A 15,578-nucleotide genomic window follows, 5' to 3' on the forward strand; every position below is an offset into this window, starting at 1 on the left:
CTTGATCCCGGGACTCCAGGATCATGACCTGAACCGAAGGCAGTCGCTTAACTGACTGAGCCACCCAGGCGCCCAATAGCTAACATTTTTTATCACTTATTATGTACCAAGCAATATTATGAGTATTTTATTTGCAAAAACATGATTAAGCCTCATGATAACTCTTTGAGGTAGCTATTCTCGTTCCTATTTCATAGATGAGGAAACTGAGGTCTAGAGAGGTTAAATTACTTGCCCAAAGCCACAAAGCTACTACTAAAAGAGGTGGGATGCAAAGTCAGGTATTTTGGCTCCAAAGTTTATGTCTTAATCATCACTTTATTTTGCCTCTCGTGCATCCAGCACTGATGGTTGTGGAGGCAGGTCTTGAATGCAATAGTTTTTGAAGGGCTGAGCAGATCTCAGAGGTTTGCAATCCGAGGGGCCATAAAAAATTGGAAATCCAGGGTAGGAGGTTGTGAAGTGGTTGCTTAGAGACCAATAAAAACACCTGGTATTATAAATCAGAAATTATAGAATGAGACTGCAGTTATGGATGACCCTTGGTGTGCTTTCTAAGGTGTGGATCTTAACGCATGCTTCAAGGAAGCAGGAATGATAACCACACGGTGGACCCAGGGCAATCAGAGGCAAAAGGAATATCTGACTTAGATGAGGAATAAAGACAGGGAATGGAGACTCCTGACTATTCTTTTGTCTATACATGAGCTATATACACAACCTGGGCTTCGGTTTTTGTTGGTAGAAGGGAACGACTTGCTCTTGCTTCCAGGGAAAAAAAGAATGAAAGAAAGCTGGTGAAAACAGGGACAAAGGGAGGTTTTCAGTCAATGCACTGAGGATCCTTGGCACAGCCTCCAATCCTGGCTACCACTAAACTGCTGAAAACCACAAGGAGGTTCCACAATGCTGCGTTTGTGTGAGAAATCACAGAAACCACTGGATCCATTATTCCTTGATTTCCAGCCTTCTTTATAGTAGGAAATTATGAGATTCAAGCATTGGGAGCGATATACTGCCAGTTCTAATGTGGGTTGTGTTGATATTTTTTTTTAATTTTTTTTTTTTTAAGATTTTATTTATTTATTTGACAGAGAGAGACACAGTGAGAGAGGAACACAAGCAGGGGGAGTGGAAGAGGGAGAGGCAGGCTTCCCGCTGAGCGGGGAGCCCGATGCGGGGCTCGATCCCAGAACGCTGGGATCATGACCTGAGCCGAAGGCAGGCGCTTAACGACTGAGCCACCCAGGCGCCCTATTTTATTTTTTTAATTAAAAAAAAAATTTTTGTTAAAATTTTATTTATTAGAGAGAGAGAGGGAGAGCACGATCATGGGGGAGACAGAGAGGGCGAGGGACAAGCAGACTCCGTGCTGAGTGTGGAACCCGTCTTGGGGCTCCACGTGGGACTTGATCCCACAATCCTGAGATCATGACCTCAACCGAAATCAAGAGTGAGACACTTAATGGACTGAGCCACCCAGGCACTCTGGGTTGTATTGATGTTTCAGACAGTTATTTCCATTCTTTTCAACCAAGATACCTTTGGTTCTAATCATTTATTATCAAATTGATTTTGGTGCAAATATATATTTATTATATATACTTTTAAAGCCTTTGACATATTGTTTCTAAGTTTATTTAAGAATATGAGAATACATTCATTCACCTCTTTTATTGACAATTTACTCAACTGGTCTCAGTTGTTTTATTCATTCAACTGCCAAACTTAATCTTGATTGTGTTGGTTAATCTTACTGAGTATCCTTTTATTATATAATGATTCCATGAGGAGAAAATAATTCCTGTCTTCAAAATATAAGAGCCAAAAAGCAAAACAAAACAAACAATAAGTAACGTATCAAAAGCAACATAAATAAGGGCAGATGATAATAGAATCACTTATATTAAGTCTCAGTGGTTATAGTTTAAAAGGGCATTCACTGGATATTTTCTCCTATCCTAATCTGTTTGAATATTATTGAGTATTTTTGCAAAATGGTCAAGTACAAAGATGAAAATCTGAAAGAAAAAAAATCATAATATCTTAAAAAAACTAAATAAAATCCTGAATTTTAGATTATATTTATAAAATGCTTGCATATTTTTTTCATGTGCACTATTTTAAAAAGCGCTCTGGTTTTAAATTAGTAGAGAAATCAGAGGTTATGTAATTCAGTCTCCTTCATAGGGTGAGCAACTGAGGATCAGAATTTTTCAGGTCTTGTTCAAGTTCACTTGGGAGCACAAACAGAAACAGGGTCTCTTAGTCTGTAGCCCTTTCAGTAGTTTTGTATTCACTTAAAAAAAAAAAAATCATGTGAATAGGATATAGAACGCTGTAATCTAATTCAGGAAAATGTAATTTTTTTCTCTAACAAAATAACACATTCCTCTGATACACACAAAGCACCAGCCAAAATCAGCAAACTGCATAAATAATTCTAAATTCTAATCTTGCTTTTGTCACGGTTTTTGTGCGGTATTTGGTAGGTCAGTTCACCTCAATGACAGTTACCCCATGTATACAATAGGAAGGCTATCTTTTTTTTTTTAAGTGCATCAACAATTGGAAGGAAGCTTGAAAATTCCAGTTATGGACATACTATCATGTTTTGATAAGAAGCAAATTATTTGAAGTATTAATAATATATAGTTAAGCAAGGCAGAAAATCTTTAAGCATGATATTCTTTCTTTATGCCTTTGATGTAATTCTATTGTTTAGATAGAATTAAATATATTTTCTGTATATATGTTTTTCTGTCTTGACCAAAATCTTTTACAAATAAATTGTGTTGTAAAACTACAATAACTTTCCTGAACTTAGTAAGCCAAGCTAAATCATTCAAGCAATTTCTCCCTGAATTCCTGCCTTAGCTCAGTGGACTATGGCCATTGGTCGCATTAACTGGGTAATTACTGAATTTCCATTACTTTCTGACATTACAGCTGAACCACAAATGAGAAAGCACAAACACTGAGGGTAAATTGTGAACAAATAGCACAGCTATTTAACTCTTTTTATGTACATACGTTTATATTTTTTTTAGAGGCTGGGGCAGGCTTTCATTTTAGGTTAATGAAATAAAAATGAAGGAAGGACCCAAATAATCTGTTTTGGAGTAGTATCTTTCTTAAATTATAATATTAGAATAGGCATAATCCGAATCCATTGTCAACTTCAATGCATGCAAGACTTAATTATAGACATTATTAAAAATACTTTATGCCTTTTCATGGGAACTAACATTTAAATTTTTTGACAAAGTTCTGTTTGCTGTACCTCATTTGCCTTGTCTATTGTACAGAACAAATAAAATGCATAGTCATCTTGTTCTTTATTAAAGGCATATCCATTTTAGCCTTGAAGACATAGGTTTGAGTCAAAGAACTATCTTTTAAATAGAATTGTTCCTTGGATTTAATATGTTGGCATTTCTCTTATGGTTCTAATTGTATTTTTATTTTAACCATTAGAGGGCACATTAGTCCAAGAAATATTAAACAAAAAGCATAGCAACAAGGAAATATAAGTAGTAGGCAGAGAAAATTTATGTATTTAACTATGCTTATGTTCACTCATTGTCATTTGCAACATAATTTACCAGGTTTTTTTTTAATCTGAAAAGAATTCAGGCATATAGAATTTCAAGCAAGAAATAACTCTTCACTTTTTATTGCTAGCTACTACTCCGAGGAGAATGAGGTTGGCCTAGTTGAATTTGGCAAGGTTGACTATTATGTGACCAAGGAGGACATAATAAATCATGGCATTTGAAGAACATCCTGAGTTCAAAGTTACATATGATTAGGTTATTATGAAGTAAGTAAATGCCAGTCCCTGGTTTTGTAGTTAAAAAAAAAAAAAAGCACCTAAGTGTGAATGAATGCAGCTCAGCAACTATGCTTCACTGCAAGTATTTATAACCTTTAAAATTTGGTACAAATTACAGAGAGAACAATGGATGGACCCAGAGTGAACAACAGGCTTTATTTCACTAGAAAGGCTTGGCTGAGGTCATAAACTGCAAGAGGGCAGGCAGCTCAAGAGGCTTATGAATGACTGCGGAGTCTCAGAATGAGTTCACTTGTTTTCAATCTACAGCAAACTGTTATTATTTCTAATGTTCAGTCTTTTGCTCTAATGGCTTCAGGTTTTAATCTGTAAAGCTGAAATAGATACCAGCTAGTATATAATAATAATGCTTTTATGACATTAAGTTAAAGGAATACTTTAAATGATTAATTCATTAATTTATTTAATAAAGCTAACTGAGCACCTGCTAAATTTCAAGTTCTGGGCTAGGTTCTAGGGAATAAAGAGATTAATACATTGTCGTTGGCTTGAAAATATGCTTTTCTTTTAAATTGCCCTGTGATTTACAGAGAAATAAATCAGCAAATAGCTGTAGTATATGATAACTTTATATATGAATGGGAGAATAGAAAAGAGATTTATCCAACCTATTACAAAAAATATTTTACATTATATTTCTAAGGGAACTGAAGGTATAGGCAAAGTCATTAGTATATACTATCTTCAGTTTAAGGCTGAAGAACTGCTCTGGTAATATTTTTTTCTGAGAGTCAATTATACAATAAATCATAGTAATTAGTTGCATAAAGTAAGGTAATAATGTAATTAAAACCAAAATATTTACTTGCTACAGAAGATACTTTTATGCATCTTAATTCTGCTCCTTGCAAGCTAATAATACTCTATAGGAATTTCTGTGTGGCTTTTACATCTGGTGGTTGTGGAATTAGCATGTACAAAGAGAGCTCAGAATTATGCTTTAATTATGATTTGAATGATGATTTGAGTCTGAGCATGAGTTGTCAACAGAATTGTGAGCTGGGGGAAAAGAGATAAGGACTGTTAGTGGGATTAAAAAGTATATTTGCAGTCACTTACTTTAAAGTGCCTTTTGTTTTAAAAGAAGTAATTAATGTTAGGAATTAATTGGTTCAGATTCTTGATTTTAAAGTTATCACTTGGTTGCTAAGATGAAGCCTTTTCAGAGTTACTACACGATATGCAATGACAGGAACATTTCAGTTGAAAGGTAGAAAACATAATTGAAAAGCTAGCTTTTGAGTGCCTGCTTATCACCCTAATTGATAGCAGATGAGCCCAAGGAACTAAATGCTGTAGTTCAATAAAAAATTTAGCTGGATTTCACATTATGATGCATGGTTTTCTCTAAGAGCCAAATATTTTTGCTGATGTTTTGATATAATAGTAGACTTTAAGTGGAGCCTGGTTAGTATGCATTAACTATCATAAAGCAATTAGTAAGTAAAAATTATATGCAAAAATGGATCTAGATATAGAATCTAAAAATCTTTTAAGGTTTGGGTAACCAAATTGGGGTATTCATAAAATGCAACCATAAAGAATGATATTTCAGTTGTGTATTTATTGACATAGAAATCACATTACAAAACAGGCTATATAGTATGTTAGAAAAAACGACATATGTGAGAATGGGGAAAACCAGAAAGGATGTATACCAGTGTTAACAGTGGTTATCTCAGGCAGTGGAATTGTGGGAGATTTTTATTTTCATTAGGCATATCTGTATTTTCCTAATTTTTCCTACAGCAAACATATTTAATTATGTGATAAATTACAATATATTAATATCATATGTTAATATTCTGGTCTGTCTAGTGTTTAGCAGGAAAATCTTCATATGACTTTAGAATATAACTATGTACTCTTGCTGATATTTAGTTGGTCCTAACATATATTTACAATTCCTATTTGTTCATTTGTCCTCTGTTTTTGTATTTACACATTTTACTATAACAAGTATTAAAAATTTAGCAAAATATATCATCGATAATACCTAATTGGTCTCATACGAATGAGAAGATAGAGTGAATTCATAACTGGAAAAAAGGACAATCAAACAATGGACCTAAATTTAAGTTTTGCAATATAGGAGAAGGGAATATTTAAGATAATATGAAGGAATTATGTATAGGATGTGACCTGGCCATATAGAAGGAATGAAATGAAAGACAATAGATCCAAATTATACACATTTTGAATCTGCACATGGGGAAGAGGCTAATAGAATTATTTGTAGTGATTGATCAAACCAGTCAGGAAAGAAATTGTGACTTTCATTTAAAGAAAGATGATCGTTGGCTAACACCCTGGCCACCTTTCTATAAGATTGTATCCCTTTGAGGAGAAAACATGGTCCAATTGATCTAATCAAGGAGAGTTTATTTTCTTCTATTTAAAACAACCTTTTGGCAGGTGTATTCTCAGGTTACTGTAATTCAGACAACGCATCAGTGTAAACAGTTGAACCACACATACAAAAATCAAATGAGGTGGGTGGATTTAAGTGGAAGTTAAGCAGGAATTTCTATTTCAGGAAGAGGAGAAATCACCTCTAAATGATTTACTTCGAAACCACCCCCCACAGACATATACACACACTCACACACATAGATATACATTTATAGTGCTTTGTGGCATCTCTGTGACTCTAGGTCAAGGAGGATCAAGCTATAAAAGAAAAAGATTGCTTTCCTAGTTGAGATTAATAGTTAATCATGAGGTAAGCTTTATTAAGTTGTTGCAAGTAAATGTTATAAAATCAAAGTTTAAGGGAAGAAGTTATGTTTCTGGAGACACAGTATTAGGCTTCTTTCTCCCCTTTGTGATTAAACGAGATACTCTAGTTGGTGTTTTATTTTTTCTGCTTCATAGGCTGCCTTCATTCTGATATGTGGAAAACAGCTTTTAACTCCTAGTGAATAATCAATTTCCATTACAATTTTATTAACAGTAAGTAATTAATCAGTCTCACAATTTTATTTAGAATGTTGGTTCAAATATCTGGCTGTAATTTTTTTCAGCCCAAATGATAATTTGTCAACCAACCATGTTTCAAATTGGCCCTTTATCTGGTGAACTGATTTTCCTGAGAGAGAAAGCTTAGAAAAATTTCTAATTAGTGCTAAGAACTGATTTTCTGTGGCTCACTGCTTCATGTATTCTACTTCTTCAAATTATGCTGTAGGAAATGTCTTTAGAGGTTGGTGTTTTCTATCGATCTCTACAATTGTCCTCAGTAATTTAGAAGTTAACTGTGCAGTGATTTTTCAAGAATGTGCCAGAGCTTTGAGTCAGCACACACTCCTCTCCACCGAGTCAGGGGACAAAGATCCTTGTAGCCCTTCATGGGCTCCAAGCGTAAGAGTGGGATGCATGGACTCCAGCTGTCAGTGTATTTCCTTTGTGTAACTCTCCTGTTCTTTCAGCTCACAATTCACTCCTTAAATGCCTCTTCCCTTATAAGCTGAGAAGGGATTTGGGCAGCATGAGCTTACCTAAGAAACTAAAGATCATTAATTAGAAAGGTGCTTCTGGGCAACAGGAAATTTTCCATTGGAAAGGTTTCAAATCTAAGAAAGTAATTTCTCTGTGGAAGAAGATCACGTTTTTGTCTTCTGATGTCCTTCCCAATTGCAATTGAATGGTTTAAGGCACAACGGAGGGGATATGACTCCTCTCTCATTAACCCTCACAGTTTGGCTTCCTCTTTTCTGTCTCTTTCCTTTCCTCTTCCATTTTGGCATTAGTGGTGCCTTCTGGGGATTTTGGGTGACATTTTATTTTATTTTTGTGAGAAAAAGTTAAGGAATGTGTTGGAAGGAACACAACACAATAAGTATTTTTCTTAATGTGCATATATTGTCAGAAGGAGTTTTTAGACTGAAAAGTTTGTTTATTAAAAATGACAAATTAGGAGAAATAGTTGCAATAAATATGGTAAAGTTTTGCCATCATATAGGTATATATGAAAGAGAGAGAGAGCTAATAGTCTTACAAAAGATACTGAAACTCCAATCAAAATGAAAAGAAACAACATGGGCAGACATTTCAAAGAAATAGAAGGATCTAAAATTTATTATTATTAGTAATCAATGAAATTAATATTGAAAAATATTAAAGATAGGAGAAAAGTTTATATATGTATGTATCTACCTACCATCTATCATCATTATTGTCATTTAGTATCAGTATGAACTCATGGATTCCTATTTTATTCATTGGGTTATAATTCTTACTGTTTTATTTTCATGCTCAAATTGCCCCAGAATTGGTCAGTGGGAGGCCCTTTAAGCTGGTTTTACGTTTTTCTGATATGCTTCTGTCATTTTTTGAGTGTTTTTTTTTACTTTTTGGCATAAAAAGATATTTAAGGCTGGTCTTAAACTTCTCCTGCCACAGACCTGGAATCAGCATTTCTGCAAGGAGCTCTTGTCCTATTAGTAGGGAATGACATTTAGAAACCAAGATGAGATGTTAAATGTGCTCATGGCTCTGAGGCCCGTTTAGTGGGTATAACTTGTGTGTGTGTGTTTATATATTAGAAATCATGAGCTCATACTGATAACTCTAATTTCAATTTAAATTCACAAAGTTCTTTTTTTTTTTTTTTTTAAGATTTTATCTATTTATTTGACAGACAGAGAGAGTGAGCACAAGCAGGAGAGACAGAGGGAGAAGCAGGCTCCCTGCTGAGCAGGACAAAGTTCTTTACTTGCTTTTCTGTCTTCCATATTTGCATGTCTCTTCTATAGGAGAACTCTGGCTCTGGCCACATCAACACATTTACTCATTTGCTTAACCCTTCAATGCACATCAACTTGTTTAAGAATTCATATATTTACGACCACAAAAACAAACCTACTAAGATGAGATCCAGATTTGTTTGCAATTCTTTTATTCACTACCCAGTGTTCAAAAGTAATTTTGGTTAGTTCTCTATTTCTCACATGGTGGGCTTATATTATTTATCTAAAATACAGTTTAGATCACTTATTTCTGTCAATTGGTCTGTCTATCCATGCATCAGTAGTATACTATTCTATGGTATGTTTTAATATCTGTTAGGGACAGTGCTGTCTCCTAACTTTTCTTTTTCTGTGTTTTCTTAGTATTCTTTCATGTTTCTTTTCCTTTTTAAAAAAGTTTTTATTTAGAGGCATCTGGGTGGCTCAATCACTTAAGCATCCAACTCGATTTTGGCCCGGTCATGATCTTGGTCCTGGGATCAAGGCTTACATGGGGCCCTGGGCTCACCAGGGAGTCTGCTGGAGATTCTCTTTCTCCCTCTCCCTTTGCCCCTCCCCCCTACTCGTGCTCTCTCTCTCTAATAAATAAATAAATAAATCTGAAAAAAATGTTATTTAAATTCCAGTTAGTTAATATCCAGTATAATTTTAGTTTCAGGTGTACAATAGAGTGATTCAACACTTCCATTCATCACCTGGTGCTCATCATGATAAGTGCACTCCTTAGTCCTCATCACTATTTAAGCTATTCCCCAACCCACCTCCCTTTTGGTAATCATCAGTTTGTTCTCTACAGTTAAGAGTCTGTTTCTTAAGAGAGGTTTGCCTCTCTATTTCTCTTTTTTTCCCCCTTTGCTCATTTGTTTCTTAGATTCCACATATAAGTGAAATCATATGATATTTGTCTTTCTCTGACTCACTTATTTCACTTAGTATAATACTCTCTAGCTCCATTCATGTCATTATAAATGGAAAGATTTCATTCCTTTTATGGCTGAGTAATATTCCATTGTCTATGTAAACCACATCTTCTTTATCCATTCATCAGTCAATGAACACTTGGGCTATTTCCATAATTTAGCTATTTTAAGTATTGCTGCTATAAACATTGGAGTGCATGTATTGCTTTGAATCAGTATTTTTGTATTCTTTGGGTAAATACCTATTAGTGTGATTGCTGGATCATAGGGTAGTTCTATTTTTAACTTTTTGAGAAATCTCCATACTGTTTTCCAGAGTGGCTGCATCAGTTTGCATTCCCACCAACAGTACAAGAGGGTTCCTTATTCTCCACATCTTTGCTAACACCTGTTTTTTCTTGTGTTGTGATTTTAACCATTCTGACAGATGTGAGGTGATATCTCAGTGTAGTTTGATTTGCACTTCCCTGATGATCAGTGATGTTGAGCATCTTTTCATGTGTCTGTTGTCCATCTGTATGTCTTCTTTGGAGAAATATCTATTCATGCCTTCTGCCCATTTTTTAATTGGATTATTCATTTTTGGGGTAGTGAATTTTTTAAGTTCTTTATATATTTTGGATGCTAACCTTTTATCAGATATGTCACTTGCAAATATCTTCTCCCATTCTGTAGGTTGCCTCATGTTTATTTTTCCATATGAACTCTGGTGTTATCTTATTTAGCTCTAGAAAGGAACTTGTAAGTATTTTTATTGGGATGGTATTAAATTTGTAAATTAACTTTAAGGGAGAACTGACATTGTGATGATGCTGAAATGTCCTAACCAAGAATAAAGAGTATCTTTACACTTAGGAATGTTTTATAGTTTATTCATATAGTTTTACTCACATATTCATTTTGAACATTTCTTGTTAAGTTTTTTCCTAAGTATTTTATCTTTTTTGTTGCTGTTGTAAATGGGTTTTTCTCTTCCATCGTATCTTCTATTTATTATTTGTGTATATGAAGGTTGCTGATTTTTACATGTTAGTTCTGTATATTCCTATCTTGATTAATTCTTTAATTTCTTGAGATAGTTTTATCATTGATTCTCTAGGAGTTTCTAGATGTATTAAAATGTTCTCTGTGAGTTCCGGTTCAAGGTGGCAATTTAGGAGGCTCCTGAAATCACCTCTTCCCACAGACACACTGAATCTATAGCTATAAATGGAGAAAATCCCTCTGAAAGAAATCCAGAAATTAGTGGAGTAAATACTACATATTGGCAAATAAGAAAATATACACATTAAAATAGATAGGAAAGGCTGAGACAAACTCTTACCGTAAGCCCCACTTCCAGCAAAGTGACATATAGTCAGGAAGGAACTCAACTCCCAGCTTCTCCCTGAGGTACAAAGGGTTTGGATTCAACATCTAGCACCCCAATTTTTAAGTCTTCCACCTGGGGATGGGGCCCTAAAACATCTAGTTCTGAAAGCCAAAGGCTTTCATCCATGAGAGCTACAAGACTATAGTGAGCTAAAAAACAGTTCTTAACGGACTCAAGAGGAGTCAGTGTGGCTATTCCCCTCAGGGCTCAGCACAGAGGGAGCAGACAGAAATACCATCTCCCAATCTTCCTCTGAAAGAAGCCTATTTATTTACTTTAAAAGTGGGCTGTCTGAGGGTCAGGATTCTAATTTGGCACACTTTTAGTGCTGATTGTGATCTTCCCCTGAGACCTGGGAGGCTAGTAGGTGTCCTCTCTATGTCTTCCCTCTGGTCTACTCCAGGTTGCTGATACCTCCCTGGAAGGAGCTTATACACATGTCTGATGCCCTGGCTTTTGTGGCTGCCACCCAGAGGATGTACCCCTTGATCATCTGGCTGTGATGGCCAGTGGGGCTTATGTTCTCAGGCCCCCTAGAACTATAGCAAAAAAAGAAACCGTTCTTAACTGGCTATTCCCCTAGGACTTAGTACACAGGGAACAGACAGAAACACCCAGCTCCCTGTCTTTCTTTTCATGGAAGAGGTCTACTTGCATACTTTAAAAGCTGCTGCCTGAGTGTCTGGCTTCCCATCAGCCTGCATCTAGATGCTGACTGATACCCTGCCCTTTGGTACATGGACAGGTTTGGGCATAGCCTCAACTACTGGTAGCCATTAAGAACAAAGAAGGCAACTTGGACAATCACAAAGGTTTGAGAGAAAACCAAGAGCTAGGGCTAGGCTGAAAGATAAATTTCCTCTACCATACAGAGCACTCCATCAAGACAAAAAGGTGGAAGCTTTATCTAATGCACCAAATCCAACACAAAGAGTTAAGAAAAATGAAGAAATAGAGGAATATGTTCCAAACAAAAGAATAAGAAAAAACTCCAGACCTTAATGAAATGGAGACAAGTGATGTCCCTGATAAAGAATTGAAAATAATGGTCACAAAGCTGCTCACTGAGGTCAAGAGAACAATGCATAAACAGAGTGAGAATTTCAACAAAGACGTAGAAAATATACGAAAGTACCAGAGAGAAATCACAGAGCTGAAGAATATAACTATATTGAATAATTCAATAGAGGGATTCAAACTATATTTCAAAGCTATAGTAATCAAAACAGGATGGTTTTAGCATAAAAACAGACACATAGATCAATGGAGCAGAATAGAAAGCCCAGATATAAACCTACGCATACATGGTTAACTTATTTTTGACAAGAGTTCCAAGTATATACAATGGCAAACAGAAAGTCTCAATAAATGGTGCTGGGAGACTGGACAGCCACATGCTAAAGAATGAAACTGGACCCCCTCTTACACCATACACAAAGATCAACTCAAAATGGATTAAAGACTTGAGGGGCGCCTGGGTGGCTCAGTCGTTAAGTGTCTGCCTTCAGCTCAGGTCATGATCCCAGGGTTCTGGGATCGAGCCCCACATTGGGCTCCCTGCTCGGCAGGAAGCCTGCTTCTCCCTCTCCCACTCCCCCTGCTTGTGTTCCCTCTCTCACTGTCAAATAAATAAAATCTTAAAAAAAAAAAAGACTTGAACATTAGACTTGAAACCATAAAACTCCTATAATGAAATATAGAGGGTAAGCCTCTTGACATCTTTCTTGGTAATGAGTTTTTGGATTAAACCCCAAAAGCAAAAGTAACAACAACAACAAAAAATAAATAAGTGGGACTACATCAAACTAAAAAGCTTCTGTACAGCAAAGGAAACCATAACAAAATGACAAGGTGGTCTCCAGAATGGGAGAAAACATTTGCAAATCTTATATCCAATAAGGGATTAATATCCACCTCAATAGGAAAAAACCCAAACAATCTGATTAAAAAATCAGCAGAGAGGGATCCTTGGGTGGCTTAGTCAGTTAAGCATCTGACTCTTGATTTTGGCTCAGGTCATGATCTCAGGGTTGTGAGATTGAGCCCCATGTCAGGGGTGTGAGTTTGAGCCTAGTCTCTGTGCTGGGCGTGGAGCCTGCGTAAGAGTCTCTCTCTCTCTTCCTCTCCCTGTGCCCCTCCCCTCTTCCTCTCTTAAAAAAAAAAAAAAATCAGCAGAGGAACTGAATACACATTTTTTCCAAAGAAGACATACAGATGGCCAACAGGTATGTGAAAAGGTAATCAACATCGCTAATCATTAGGGAAATGCAAATCAAAACCATAATAAGGTAACACCTCATACTTGTTAGAATGACCAGCATCAAAAAGACAAGAGATAACAAGTGTTGATGAGGATGTGGAGAAAAGGGAACCCTTGTACACTTTTGGTGGGAATGTAAATTGGTGCAGCCACTGTGGAAAGAAGTATGGAGATTTTTTAAAAAAATAGAGCTATCATATGATACTGCAATTCCATTTTTAGGTATCTATTCAAAGGAAATGAAAACAGGATCTTGAAAAGATATCTGCACTGTCATGTTCATTGAAGTATTCATAATAGCCAAGATATGGAAATGACCTAAGTGTCCATCAACAAAGGATAAGGATATCCATAAGAATAAAGAAGATATATTATATATATATACAATGGAGTTAGCCATGCAAATGAAGGAAATTCTGTCATTTGCAACAGTATGGATGGACCTTGAGCGCATTATGCTAAGTGAAATCAGCCAGATAGAAAATAACAAATATTGTGTAGTATCATTTATATGTGAAATCTAAAAAAAAAGAAAATCATACTCATAGACACAGAAAGTAGAAAAGTGTTTGCCAGGGGCTGAAGTATCAGTGAAATATGGAGAGGTTGGCAAAAGGGTACAAACTTAGCTATGAGTAAGTTCTGAGGATCTAATGTAAAACATTGTAATTATAGTCAATAATGCTGTCATATATGATCGAAATTGGCTAAGAGAGAAGAACTTAAATGTTTGCAACTCTCCCCCCTGCAAAAAAGGTAAATATGTGAGATGATTAATGCATTAATTAACCTGATGGGGGGCTCGTCTCTCAGTGCATACATATATCAAGCCACCATGATGTACATTTTAAGTATTTTACAATTTTATGTTAATTGTACCTCAATAAAGCTGAAATATAAGAAATGTCACCTGTAAGGAGACATTGTTGTCCTTCTCTCCTCCTCCTCCTTCCCTTCCTTCTCCTTTCTAATTCTTACGCCTCTAATTTTTTTCTCTTGTCAAATAGTGTTTGCTAACACTCCAGCACAATATCAAATGGCAGTAGAGATAGTGGGCATCTTTACCTTCTTCTCAACCTTAATGTTAATGCCTCTGGTTTTTAGTCATTAAGATGCAGACTTTAAAATGATATATACTTTACCATATTGAGGAAATATCCTTCTGTTCTTATTTTCTCAAGAGTTTCTATTAGGAATCATGTTAAATTTTCTAAGTTGTGTTTAGCATTTATAGGGAGAAATATATTATTTTTCTCCTTAGAACTATTAATATGGTGAATTATGTTAATAGATTTTCTAATATCAGAAATCATTATATTCCTTGTATAAATCCCATTTAGTCATGCTATATTATTTTCTTTAAGCAGTATTAGAATCTGTTGACTAATATTTTGCTTAGGATTTTGCATCGATATTTTAGGTGATATTGGCCTTTAATATTCTTTTTAAGTGATTTTGTTATAAATGGAATTTAAAGTGTTTTTTTTTATTTTTACTTTTTTTCTTAGAAATAATTTATATAACTTTGGGACTGTCTGGTTTCTAAAAGTTTGGTAGCATTGCCAGTAAAACCATCATGCCTGTTTACTTAAAAGTTTTTTTTTTGGTGTGGAATTCCCAGATACCTATTTCTTCTATAGAAATGTCTATTAAACTTTTTATCTCAGTTGGAATCAATTTTGATACACTGTATTTTTCTAAGAAACTTCCCAGTTTGCACATTTATTTACACAGGGATATGCAAAGCCATTCTTTTATCAATAGTTATTTCTTCCTTCTTTATTTTAGAGCAAGAGAGAGAGAGAGAGAGAGCATGAGTGGGAGAGGCAGAGGGAGAGGGAGAGAGAATCTCAAGCAGACTCCACTCAGTGTGGAGCCCAATGTGAAGCTTGATCTTATAACCCTGAGATCATGATGGAAGAGGAAACCAAGAGTTGGCTGCTTGACTGACTGTGCCACCCAGGTGCCCCTGTGCTTTTTCCCTTTTAAATTAAGGAGTGGTTTGTCTAATTTGTTAATTTTTATCAAAGAATCAGGATATTGTTTTTTAAATTTTGATTTTAAAAAATTCTCTACATTGGGCACCTGGGTGCCTCAGTCAGTTAAGCGTCTGCCTTCAGCTCAGGTCATGATCTCAGGGTCTTGGGAGTGAGTCCTGCATTGGGCTCACTGCTCAGTGGGGAGTCTGCGCCTCTCTCTCCCTCTGCTCCTCCCCTCGCTTGTGCTCTCTCTCATTCTCTCTCAGATAAATAAATAAAATCTTTAAAAAAAATTCTCTGCATTATTTATTTCCACTTTTACCTTTATCTTCCTTTTTAGTCCTTACTTCTGGTTTACTTTGTTGCTTTTTTATAACTTTTTGATTTGGAAATTTAATTTACGTATTTTAATTGTTTCATTTTAATGAATAGAGATGTTTAAG

The sequence above is a fragment of the Mirounga angustirostris genome, unplaced genomic scaffold (genome assembly GCF_029215605.1).
Source record: "Mirounga angustirostris isolate CCGP_5_RB_7025 unplaced genomic scaffold, mMirAng1.0.hap1 SCAF_8, whole genome shotgun sequence".
Taxonomy (NCBI): Eukaryota; Metazoa; Chordata; class Mammalia; order Carnivora; family Phocidae; genus Mirounga; species Mirounga angustirostris.